The following is a 13,228-nucleotide window of genomic DNA, read 5'->3' on the forward strand; positions in this document are numbered from 1 at the left end:
AATAAAGAGGAGCTCTTCATGGACCAGTTACTTTTGTGTTAATAATGACACAGGAGAATGGAGTAAGCAGGGCATCTGTGGAATCAGATTCTTTTCCCTTTGGGGGCGGGGGAGCACTGCATGTTGCATATGACCCCTAATTCTGGAAACTCCCGATCAAAGAGGCTGCAAGGTTCATTTCACACGTGTGGGTCACTCTGTTGCCCCATCAGCCATAGTTGTAGCCCCAGACTGGAACTGGGGTCAAGATCCTGAGAGCATCAGTCAGGTCACTGAACATTTCCCAAAGACCAAGTGGCAGTGTAGGGCCCGCAACTGTGTCCAGACGATGGACTGTTGAATGAACTCAGGCTGCTAGTGGAGTCTGTGACACCGTGCCCGGAGCACAGGCGTCTATGGGATCAGGGACACAAGCACAGGTAGGAAGTGCATGTCAAGTCCAGGGCAGGCCGTTAGCCTCACTCGGAGCTGCCCCTCGTGCGTCCTCCTCACCCCCTGCTTGCCCCTCCTCAGCTGTCTCTGCTCTCCCCTCCTGTCCTGCCTCTGCCTCCCTCTCAGGCCTGGCACAGGCACGTCCAGCAGCACCTGTGACCCCTGCTTGTCCCTGACGGTTCGCTGACAGAGCAGACGCTGACCCAGTGCTGTGGGATCTAGTCCCCGCTTTCTGTTCAGCTCTCACTCCCTGCTCCCAGCTGCCCTGGCCTCCTGGCAGTATCTGCCCCCAGCATTTATCCCCAGTGTTCGCTCTTCTGCAATATCCTGACCCCAGATGTCTGCTGTGCTAACTCCTTTCCCCCTTCAAGTCTTTGTTAAAATATCAGCTCCTCAATGAAGCCCACCCTGGTGGCTCTGTTCAATACTGTGACTTGCAGCTTTCCCCCTTGCTGCCCACAGTACCAGTCCCTTACAGGACTTACATTTATCTGATCACAGCACCACCACCTTCTAACACACTGTAGAATGCCCTGGGTTGTTATCAGGGGGGTTTACTGGGTGCCTCCTACCCCTAGCCCTTCCCCTTCGGGGAGAGTCAAGTCCAGCACAGGGATTTCTGTGAACTGGCCACTTGTATCCGGCTTGGAGAGCCAAGAAAAGCCTCGATGAATATTTGCTGTCTGAAGCAATGTGCCTGCCTCTCTGCAAGACTGTGAGACCCCTGAGGGTCCTGTTCTTCTCGTCCTGGGGGCAGGCCCTCCCTCCACGCAGGGAGAGGGCCTCAAATTGCGGCTGCCTCATTTTAGCCACACCTCCAGCCCAGCAGCTCCGTGACCTGGGACTCAGGAGTCACCCGGTTTCACTTCAAACTGTAAACACTTGTTTCTAAAGGAATGTAGGGATTTTCAATGTTTAGACTTTACTTTGGGCCTCAAGGTATTTCGCAACCACATTGAGTACGAATTCTTGCAGCTTCTGAAACACAAGTTCACTATTTTTGATGAATTTGGTTGTGCCAATGTGAAACAACCTGAAACATACTGGAGTGGGAAGTCAAGTGGGCCTTAGGAACATTGCTATGAACAAGGCTGGTGGAGTTGATGGAATCCCAGCTATTTCAAAAGCTAAAAGATGATGCTGTTAAAGTGCTGCACTCAATATGCCAGCAAATTTGGAAAACTCCACAGCGGTCACAGGACGTGAAAATGTCAGTTTTCATTCCAATCCCAAAGAAGGGCAATGCCAAGGAATGTTCAAACTACTGCACAACTCCACCCATTTCAGATGCTAGCAAGGTCATTCTGAAAATCCATCAAGCTAGGATTCAACAGTATGTGAACGGAGAAGTACCAGATGTACAACGTGGATTTAGAAAAGGCAGAGAAACCAGAGATCCCACTGCCAACATCCGTTGGATCATAGAAAAAGCAAGGGAATTCCGGAAAACATCTATTTCTGCTTTATTGACTATGTCAAACCATTTGACTGTGTGGATCACAATAAACTGTGGAAAACTCTGAAAGAGATGGGAATACCAGACCACCTGACCTGCCTCTTGAGAAACCTGTATGCAGGTCAGGAAGCAACAGTTAGAACTGGACATGGAACAACAGACTGGTTCCAAGTAGGAAAAGGAGTATGTCAAGGCTGTATATTGTCACCCTGCTTATTTACCTCATGTGCAGAATACATCATGAGAAACGCTGGGCTGGAAGAAGCACAAGCTGGAATCAAGATTGCCGCGAGAAATATCAATAACCTCAGATATGCAGATGACACCACCCTTGTGGCAGAAAGCGAAGAAGAACTAAAGAGCCTCTTGATGAAACTGAAAGAGGAGAGTGAAAAAGTTGGCTTAAAGTTCAACATTCAGAAAACTAATATCATGGCATACGGTCCCATCACTTCATGGCAAATAGATGGGGAAACAATGGAAAGCGTGAGATACTTTATCTTTTTGGGCTCCAAAATCACTGCAGATGGTGACTACAGTGGTGAAATTAAAAGACGCTTGATTCTTAGAAGAAAAGCTATGACCAACATAGACAGCATATTATAAAGCAAGGACATTACTTTGTCACCAAAGGTCCATTTAGTTAAAGCTATGGTTTCTCCAGTAGTTATGTATGGATGTGAGAAGTAAACTATAAAGAAAGCTGAGCGCTAAATAATTGATGCTTTTGAACTGAGGTGTTGGAGATGACTCTTCACAGTCCTTTGGACTGCAAGGAGATGAAAGCAGTCAATCCTAAAGGAAATCAGTCCTGGATATTCGTTGGAAGTACTGATACAGAAGCTGAAGCTCCAATACTTTGGCTACTTGATGCGAAGTGTTGACTCAATGTAAAAGCCCCCGATGCTATGGAAGATTGAGGGCGGGAGGAATACGGAGCGACAGATGATGAGATGGTTGGATGGCATCACTGCCTCAATGGACATGGGTTTGAGCAAACTCCAGGATATAGTGAAGGACAGGGAAGCCTAGCATGCTGCAGTCCATGAGGTTGTAACGAGTTGGACACCACTGAGCTACTGAACAACAATGTGAAATATTTCAATCCCTGATAGCTCAGCTGGTAAAGAATTCACCTGCAACACTGGACACCCTGGTTCGATGCTGGGTCGGACAGATCCGCTGGAGAAGGGATAGGCTACCCACTCCAGTATTCTTGGCCTTCCCTTGTGGCTCACCTGGTAAAGATCCTCCTGCCATGCGGGAGACCTGGGTTTGATTCCTGGGCTGGGACGATCCACTGGAGAAGGGAAAGGCTACCCACTCCAGTGTTCTGGACTGGAGACTTCCATGGAATGTACAGACCACAGACTGTATAGACCATGGACTGAATAGACCATGGGTTTGCAAAGAGTCAGACATGACTGAGTGACTTTCACTTTCAGCAGGTGTGGTAGTTCTTTTTCCTCTTTTCTTATTCTCACTTGTTGAGCTTTCAATTCAAAAAACAATAGAAAGTTTTCCACAACCCCCCTCCCTGCCCACAGCCCAACAAGGGCTTCCCAGGTGACAGTGTGGTAAATAACTTGCCTGTCAATGTAGGAGACAGGAGGACAGGGGTTAGATTGAGAAGATCCCCAAGGAGAGGAAATGGTAACCCACTCCTGTATTCTTGCCTGGAAAATCCCATGGACAGAAGAGCCCAAAAGGCTGAAGATCATGGTGTCACAAAGAATCAGACCGGACTGATCACCCATGCACTCGCCCTCCTCCAACATTCAGGTGACTTGCTCCCAGTGTGTTCAATGCACTCCTGCCTGACACACAACTGCAGGAAGATTTCAATTACTTTTGCAAAGGAGCGGCTAACAGGCACCTGTTTACATTTTGGAATGACAGGAAATGTTGGGCAAAGTTAGAATGGCCTTGTTGTTTTCCCCTTGGGGTGTGACCTCCGGTTCCCCTGCCCTTCTCAGGTTGGAAGGCTTCCCCAGACTTCAGGCCACCAGACAGCTGAGCTGAGGGGCCGCACCAGAGAGCAGGGATCAGAGACAGGAGGCAGGTTTGGGGAAAGCAGACATGTTCATGACAAGGAAGGTTTCCCAGGGCTGGGTGTACAGTGGTGCTCCTGGCTGACAGCTTTGCTGTGGAGGTGATGACGTTCTGCACTTTGGGAATAAGTGAAGATGAAGAGGGAGACAGCTTTACATTACACAGAGGATATATTAGAAAAGAGCATGGTGTCCCTGCTGCATTTTGTCAGAGTCACAGAAAAAAACTCATCTTCCACAATGGCATTTCCACCACTGTGACTGAGGGAGACTTTCAAAACAGTAGCAAGAAACTGACGCCCAGGGAGGGTCTCAAGGAAGGCAACCCCATACCTCAACGGTCTAGACAAGGAAGCCTGGTTGACGGAAGCGGCAGTGGCCGAGTTCACAGTCAACTCAGATCAATCAACCTCTCACTTTCTTTATAGACAGATGTCAGATGGAGACATCAGGAGATCACAAACACCTCATGTCTGAAGCCTGGCAAGTGGCAAAATATCTCAATCGAGACATAAATGCCCAAGTGGCTCAGAGGTTTCAATTCCTGCAGCACAGGAGCAAAGACAGAGCAACCTCCCTCTGGGACTCTGGTCTCCCGCCAGCAGTGCAGCATCAGAGCCTGGATCCAGACTCACAGATACCCCAGGGACCTCACACGATGGGTCACAAACCCAAATATCAATGATACACTTGACCAGATATGGACCAAGGAAATAGCAGCAGGCAGACCTCACTGCACTGGACACCCAACACCAAACAATCCACCAAACTGAAACTCTAGAGACTCAATAAGTGAGATGAAATTCGAACACAGACCGACCTGCATTTTAGCAACTTCATAAGCGGCCATGGAGAAACCCGACAGCACAGAGACCTCACACCCTGGACACAGAAGTCGCAATCACAGCTCACACCATAGGACACGGTCACACCAACAGCACAGAGCACTGGTATGGTGAACGCATACAGCTCTGTCACGATGTTTCATGCAGCCACCACAAAGAGACCTCAGACCATGGTACCCCACATCCTCCAAACTCCAAAGTTCATAGCCCAAGACATAGTAAACCACTCAAGGTTTCAGCACCCTCAGTCCCTGGCTCACAGACTTATCTCCAGGTCAGAGATGGCACACTCAGGGTGCAGTGCCACCAAAGGGTCAGATACCTCCCATGCTTTGACAAATACACTTTGTGATGTCACAACCAAGGGTATGGACACCTAGGGTATTCACGTCCCCCGAAATCCCTATGTGGATCATTCCTAGTTGTGGACTTGAAGCTCTTCTAGGGAACTGGACATAAGGAGTCCAGCCTCCTGCCTAGACCTCCCACCCTACAAATGCTGCCAAGACGCCAGTAAAGGCACACTCACTCCCCTGCCCCACTGAGGCCAGTGTGAACTGGTAAAACACCTTTGCAGGGGTCTGTGGCAGCGCTCATCAGAATTTACATTCCATCCTGCCCTCACCCTCAGCAGCATTTGCCTTCATGAAAGAGGGACATGTGTTAGTCCAACTCTGTGATGCCTCCTTGGCGTTTAGAACAGTGTCAGGCACATGCACATAGTAGGTACTCCAGATATGTCTGTTTAGCCAAGGAAGTGTTTGATCCAGCAGTCACACTGCTATGAATGTGCCTTAAGGAGATATTCCCACATGCTCAGAGATGTGTGTACAATGACAGCAAATTTCTAGGGGAAACTGTAATGCCCATTGATAATAAGATACCATTTCCTTAAATTCTCATTAATTTCTTTCAACTGGTTTTGTCATTTTCAATGTACAAATCTTACACCTCCTTGATTAAACCAATTCCTAAGTTCTTTTTATTCTAACTGGAATTTTTTTACTTATTAGGAGTATTCACCACTAGTATAGAAATACAGTTCAGTTTTGTATATTGAAGCTGGTGATGATTTCACGGGTGTGTACACAGCTTTTTACATGTCATACACACCACAATAAAGTGGCTTAAGAAAATAGAAATTAAAGCAAACTAAAGGTATGCCCAAATTTAAAAAATACTCAGGGTATGTGTTGGTAGAAATGGCTTACAAGAAAAACTACAAGAAGTTCTTCAGGCTGCAATAAGTGAATTCAGATGTTAATCAGAATCCATGTGAAAAAGCAAAGAGCACAGGTAAAGGTAATTATATGAACAAAAATTCTTTATGGATACATAGTTCACTCCTTTCTTCCTGTGTTTAAAAAGCAACTGTGTAAAACAAAATCACCTAAATTATTGTTGTGAAAGTGGTAGTAGCTCAGTCATGTCTGACTCTTGGCAACCCCATTACTGTAGCCTGCCAGGCTCCTCTGTCCATGGGATTCTCCAGGCAAGAATACTGGAATGGTTAGCCATTCCCTTCTCCATGGGATCTTCCTGACCAATGTACTGAACCCGGGTCTCCTGCATTGCAGACAGATTCTTTACTGTCTGAACCACCATAGAAGCCCAATTATTGTTGGGCCAATGACACATGGAATATAATATATTCGCTGTAACAGCACAAAGGAGGTGGTTGGGAGCAAAGCTGTATTAGGTAAGGAAACAAGTCTGGATGGTATCAAATCCATACAAACATATGCAAAGAATCAGAAATCATGACAAAGAATGTGAATATAACAGAAGCTATAGATACCTGATATCCTGCCATATATCAGCTTTTCATCACATAATGTTATATATAATAACAACAAGAGTGTATTAATGGACTTACCCTTTATAGGTTTATTATATATGTGACAATATGAGGAAAAGAGGGAAACCAGAATAGAGTGATATGGGAGTAATGTTTCTGTATCTCATTAGAATTTGTGTAAATTTCAAGCTGATTGTGATAAAGTAAGATGTTTATGGTGGCATACAGCTAAGGAAATAACTTAAAAGTAGTGGAAAAATCAGTAGAGTTTAAAATGCTACATTAGAAAATATCCATTGAATGCAAAAGAAAGCAGTAAAGTGAGGACCATAGAACAAAATACCATGAGAGAGAAATATATATTGGCAGATGTAAGACTGTATCAACATTAAATGTCAATAGATAAAACAATCCAACCAGAAGGCATACATTGAGAGAACAGTTAAAAAAAAATCCATGTGTATGTTGTCTACAGAGGACACAGTTTAGATTCTAAGATACATAAATTACCATGTATGTGTGTGCATGTGTGTTCAGGTGCTCAGTCGTGTTTAACTCTCTGGGGCCCCATGGACTGTAACCTGCCAGGACCCCTCTTCATGGAATTTTCCAGGCAAGAATAATGGAGCGGGTTGCTATTACCTACTCCAGGGGATCTTCCAGAACAAGGGATCAGACCTGAGTCTCCTGCATTGGCAGATGGGTTCTTTACCACTAGGGCCACCTGGGAAGCCTTATATGACCCAGCAATTCTACTCCTAGACAACTTTCCCAAGAGAAATGAAAACATGCTCACACAAACACCTGTACTCAAATATTCCACACATGTATTCCTAATAGCCAAACCTAGAAACAATCCAACTATTCAACAACTGGTATACACATGAGAGAAAGACCAAAGAGTATACGAGTATACAAAGGAACACTACACGGTAATAATAATAAAAATCCTCAATACTTTTTTCTTAAAGGAAAAGGAAATTTTAAGTATTTAAATACTGGTTATTGTATCCATGTAGACCATGAGCTCAAAAACATAAAGATCGCATTTTGGATTTCTACCCAGACCTGGCCAACTTCCAGAATTCCCCATGACATCTTTGTACTCTTATGACAGGACACAGAAACTTAGTCTAAACCATGTTTACAATTCCCTCTCCTTCATCTCAAGTCCAAATTCTTGCTGAGTTCTGTCCCTTTTACTTCAAAAATGTCTAATGTGTCTACTTTTTCCCAATTCCACCACATCTGCTCTTGTCCAAAGCCTCCCTCCATTTAATTGTCAACCCCCTTCTAACGGGTCTCTCACATCCACTCAGGGTGTCTGTCTCCCTCTTCCTGCCCTCTCCCTCCCTCTCTTACAGAACTGTCTATGATTTTGTAGATAAAGGCTACTCTTCTACACAAGAACTTGAAGGCATGGTCTAGCCTCTGCCCACTTTGCTACCAACATCGAAAGGAGAGCTTCCTTTTCTTGTCTCTCTTATCAGGCTTCCTTCACACCATCCAATTTCCTAAGCTTCTCCACTTAGATTGTCCCCAATTTCTGAAGCCTCCTGGTTAGAAAACTCCTCCAAGCTAGGCTTCAACAGTATGTGAACGAAGAACTTCCAGATATACTTAGGTTTCGAGGAGGCAGAGCAACCAGAGATCAAATTGCCAACATCTCTTAGGTCATGGGGAAAGCAAGGGAATTCCGGAAAAACATCTACTTCTGTGTCATCGACTATACTAAGACCTCTGACTGCGTGGATCACAACAAATACACAAAATTCTTAAACAGAGGGCAGTACCAGACTACTCGACCTGTCTCCTGAGAAACCTGTATGTGGGTCAAGAAGGGACAGAACCAGAGTTGGAACAACTGACTGCTTTATAATTGGGAAAGGAGTATGACAAGGCTGTATATTGGCACGCTGCTTATTTAACTTATATGCAGAGTACATCATGCAAAATGCCAGATTAGAGTCAAGATTGCTGGGAGAAATATCGAGAAGCTCAGATACACATATACACAGATGATACCACTCCCATGGCAGAAAGGGAAGAGCAACTAAAGAACCTTTTGAGAAGGGTGAAAGAGGAGAGTGAAAAAAACTGGCTTGAAACTCAACATTTAGAAAACAAAGATCATGGCATCTGGTCCTGTCACTTCATGGCAAATAGAAGGGGGGGAAGTGGAAGCAGTGACAGATTTCATTTTCTTGATCTCCAAAATCACTGCAGATGGTGATTTCAGCCATGAAATTAAAAGACACTTGCTCCTTTGTAGGAAAGTGATGACAAACCTAGGTTGCACGCATTCTCAGGCACTTCAGTAGTGTCTGGCTCTTTACGACCCCATGGACCGGGGCCTGCCAGGCTCCTCTGTCCAGGGGATTGTCCGGACGAGAATACTGGAGTGGGTTGCTATGCCCTCCTCCAGGATAATTTCCTGACCCAGGGATTGAACCCATATCTCCTAAGTGTGCTGCATTACAGATTCTTCACCACTGAGCCCCTGGGGAGACTGATGAGAAACCTAGACAACATATTAAAAAGCAGAGACATCACTTTGCTGACAAAGGTCTGTAGAGTCAAAACTATGGTTTTTCCAGTAGTGATGTACAGATGTGTGAGTTGGATCATGAAGAAGGCTGAGTGCCAAAGACTTGATGCTTTCAAATTGTGGTGCTAGAGATGAGCCTTGCGAATCCCTTGGACAGCAAGGAGAACAAACCCGCCAATCCTAAAGGAAATGAACTCTAGAATATTCACTGGAAGGTCTGATGCTGAAGCTGGAATACTTTGGCCACCTGTTGCAAATAGCCGACTCCTTGGAAAAGACCCTGATGCAAATAGATCGAAGGGAGGAGGAGAAGGGGGCGACAGAGGGTGAGATGATTAGATACCATCGCCCAACACAATGGACATTAATTTCATCAAACTCAGGGAGATAGTGTAGGACAGAGGAGCCTGGCGTGCTGCAGATCATGGGGTCCTAAATATTCGGACATGACTGAGCGACTGAACAACAACCACCACCTCCACCTTCCCTTTGAGCTTCCCTAAGGTGCCACGGCCCCACTCTCAGCAGGGCCAGGAAGCTTTCTGTGTCTGTCAGTGGTGAAAGCTGAGACTTCTGTCTTCACACACTCAGCGCCCCCTGCTTAGATTTGATGTGGGTCCTTAGAATGCTCATCACTCCCTCCCAGAGCTCAGACCAGGGAGCCTTCTCACAACAGTCATGGAGCACCTCCCCTGCTACAGAAATGGGAGTTGGAGCTGTTTACCCCTCTCAATGTGTTTTCTCCCTTTACATTCACTTCCACATTTCATCCTTCAGTCACCGAATCCAACTCTGCTCATCTCCACCTGGTTACTGTAACAACCTGCACCTGCATCTCTATCAGGCGGGTGCATGTACCCCCTGCACTATGTATTTTCTTTCTCCTTTCCCTTCAGAATCTGTAGACTCCCAGACATCACCCTCAAAAGGGGCAGTGATGCAGGGGAGGTTGGGACTCTCATCCACAGCCTGGGTCAAAGCACGACTGTGTTATATATAACCTCTTTCACTCTTAGAATGAACCTCATCTTCTGGCTTTCCTCCTGCTTCTTGGCCACCCCACTCACTGTGTCCCCCCCTCCCATTAGGTCCATTCCCTGTGTATCTCCCTTGCACTTCTTTTCTGTTTATGTGTCTGTCTGGTCCACCAGTGTGATATTCCCATCATCCACCTCACATCACTGGTCTTGTTATTTCAAACATTGCAGATAGGTCCTGAAACATGCTAGTAATCAATGTGTGTCTACTAAGTGAAGGAATATTTAAAATGACTCAGAGAAAAAGCATCTCCTCCATGTGGGAGTCAGTATATAAGTGTCATATTTGTAGCACCATACATAAAGCCTTGTGTCTTTTTCCAGACACTGTAGGGGTGTGGCTCTGTCTTGGTGGCCTGGTGACCTTGCATGTTCCCACTTAGGCTACGTAGGCAAGGCTAAACTGCAGGCTGACTTGAATCCTGGCAGAGAATCTACTGATTGCTCTTGTAGCAAGGAGAGATAAGCAGCCTGATGAAGAACTACTATGAGGCCATTTCTCACCTGCCTCCTTTTCCAGCTGGAGGTGACACAAAGTTGCTACTCACCCACCTCTGGTTTCCGTTGAACATAGGGTGCTCTCCCCAGCCCCAGCTGAGAGTACACCTGTGGACTACAGAGCTGCTCAGTCCATAGGGCACAGCTGTGGGCTCCTTCCCGGCAGAGACCCACCACCTGCAGTGCCTGTTACTGAGGCCTTCCAATTCAGTGTCAAACCGTGGGACTAGGGACAAGGCAACTGACACCAGGGACATATTGCTTCTGCACTGTCTGTCAGTTAGAATCTGAATCCATTCGGGTTCATTGTCTCCTTACTGGCCAAGCCCGTAGAAGGTGACAAATTAACAACTCATTGGTACACTGTGTGGTCCTGTAGCCCCTGCAGTGTTACTTAGGGACTGGCTACCTGACTACGTGACAGAGTCTGGTGTTGAGTTGTGTGATGTGGCGTGACCAGAATATCGGCTTATTTTCTTTGTCATCATACACAGCAAGGATCAGTTTTCACTACATACTATGACTTAGGGTAGCCTTGTCAGTCCTTATTTACAAACCAACCTTAGAATGGATACTATGTCTGATACCAGCTGCACCACTATTGACTCAAAATATTTATGTAGACAAAATATGTTTCTGAAGTGCGATTCATTTTAAAAGTTAGTCTTATAGTCTGCTTAAAATTCAATATCTGTATCACTTGAGAGAATTGTAGTTGTAAAGGTATATGAAATTAAAAATTTTGAAAGTTTAAAAGAAAATTGGAGTAGAATAAGCCAAATCCATTTGCAAAGGAATGCTTATTTCACATGTTATCTTGTTTATTCTTCATAATGAATATTTAGTGTAAACTTGTAATTTCCATTTTAGAAATAGGGAAACGGATACAAAGGATGTAAATACCTTTCTCACCTTCACACACTATGTGTCAGAGCCAGATTCCAGACTCTTAATTATGTCATGTGCTGTGCCTAGTCGCTCAGTCATGTCTGATTCTTTGCGACCCATGGACTGTAGCCCATCAGGCACCTCTATCCAAGGGGATTCTTCAGGCAAGAATACTGGAGTGGGTTGCTATGCCCTCCTCCAGGGGTTCTTCCCGACCCAGGGATCGAACCCAGGTCTCCAACCCTGCAGGTGGATTCTTTACCATCTTTACCATTCTTTACCTCCCATTTTCAGTCCTTTTGGACCTGGATTTTCAGACCTCTGTAAGGGCACAACAGCTGCTGTTTATATTCCCCTCTTAGTCCCTAAGCAGAGTGCATTCTGAATAGGTCGTTTGTTGCATAAATATATTTTTTGGTGCATGAGGATACAGATGCGGGACAGAGATGTAAGCATTTTGTTATTATGTAATAATAAGGATATCAGGGCAGAAATCAGACAGCAGGAAGACTTCCCTGTACCTCTAACGGTAAAGAATCTGCCTGTGATGCAGGAGACCAGGCTTAGATCCCTGGGTTGGGAAGATCCTCTAGAGAAGGGAATGGCAATCCACTCCAGTATTCTTGCCTGGAGAATTCCATGGACAGAGAAGCCTGGCGGGCTACAGTTTGTGGGGTCACAAAGAGTCAGACACAACTGTGTGACTAACACACACACACACACAGCACCGCTGGAGGGCTTCTGAGATCTGGTGACTATCAAGCCAATGGAGGATGTCATGGAAAAGAAAAGACGTTTGTGGCTGCTCTCTCCCTGTACCCAAAAAAACTTGGAAGGCAAGTCAGAAGAGTGTGAAAGATACACTGTGGTATTTGCCATGGAATTTGACAAGCAGTTTTTATTCTCTGTCTCCCTAGAACCTTTAACAATGGCTTTGGCATTTCATTTCTCTGTAGGACAATACAAGTTTATTAAGTATTAAAAAATGTTTCTCTGTCAATGATTGTATCAGGGACCATATGAGATCTGGGTGGCACATTTTGTAAACCCATATATTCAAGAGAAGACCAAAGGCTTTTATGAAATTTTTAGGTGTGGTATATATATATATATATGTATGTATATGTATTAACATGTAGATTACACCTAAGAATATGTTATGACCAAATTTTGTTAACCCCAGAAGTGCAAGGGTGGTTTACATGTATAAGGTTACCAATGCAATTCGCCACAGTAATAGAAAAATGGAAGGAAAACAATTCTGGGATCATCACAATTGATGCATTGTAAGTGTTTGATGAAAATTAATCTATATTTAATTATATATTAATCTATATTCCTAGCAAACTAGGAATAGAATAGAACTTACTCTGATAAAGTGTATCTACAAAAAAGCAATGTAAACAGGTTGAAATGGAGAAGATTTTTCATTTCCTATCAGGAAAAATGCCGATTATCACCTGTTTTAGTCAAGACTATTCTGGCTAGGTTTGTTCAATGCTGCAAAATGAGGAAAGGTTTAAGGTTTAAGCCAGTAGAAACTGTTGATATCAAACATAATAGTATATTTTGAACAGCAAAAACAATCTAGATCTAAATTTGTGGAATTAATATGCATAGCTAGAGGAATTGGTGGACAGAAAGTCTATATACAAACATTCTATCTCTACATACA

The 13,228-nt window shown here is 44.7% G+C and overlaps 1 long non-coding RNA gene across 5 annotated transcripts in view; it reads right to left on the bottom strand.

Moving 5' to 3' along the window:
* Positions 1-13,228, bottom strand: part of LOC122689036 — a 574,758-nt gene that overhangs the window by 323,935 nt on the left and 237,595 nt on the right. The window lies entirely within an intron of this gene.

Source organism: Cervus elaphus, chromosome X, assembly GCF_910594005.1.
Source record: "Cervus elaphus chromosome X, mCerEla1.1, whole genome shotgun sequence".
NCBI lineage: Eukaryota > Metazoa > Chordata > Mammalia > Artiodactyla > Cervidae > Cervus > Cervus elaphus.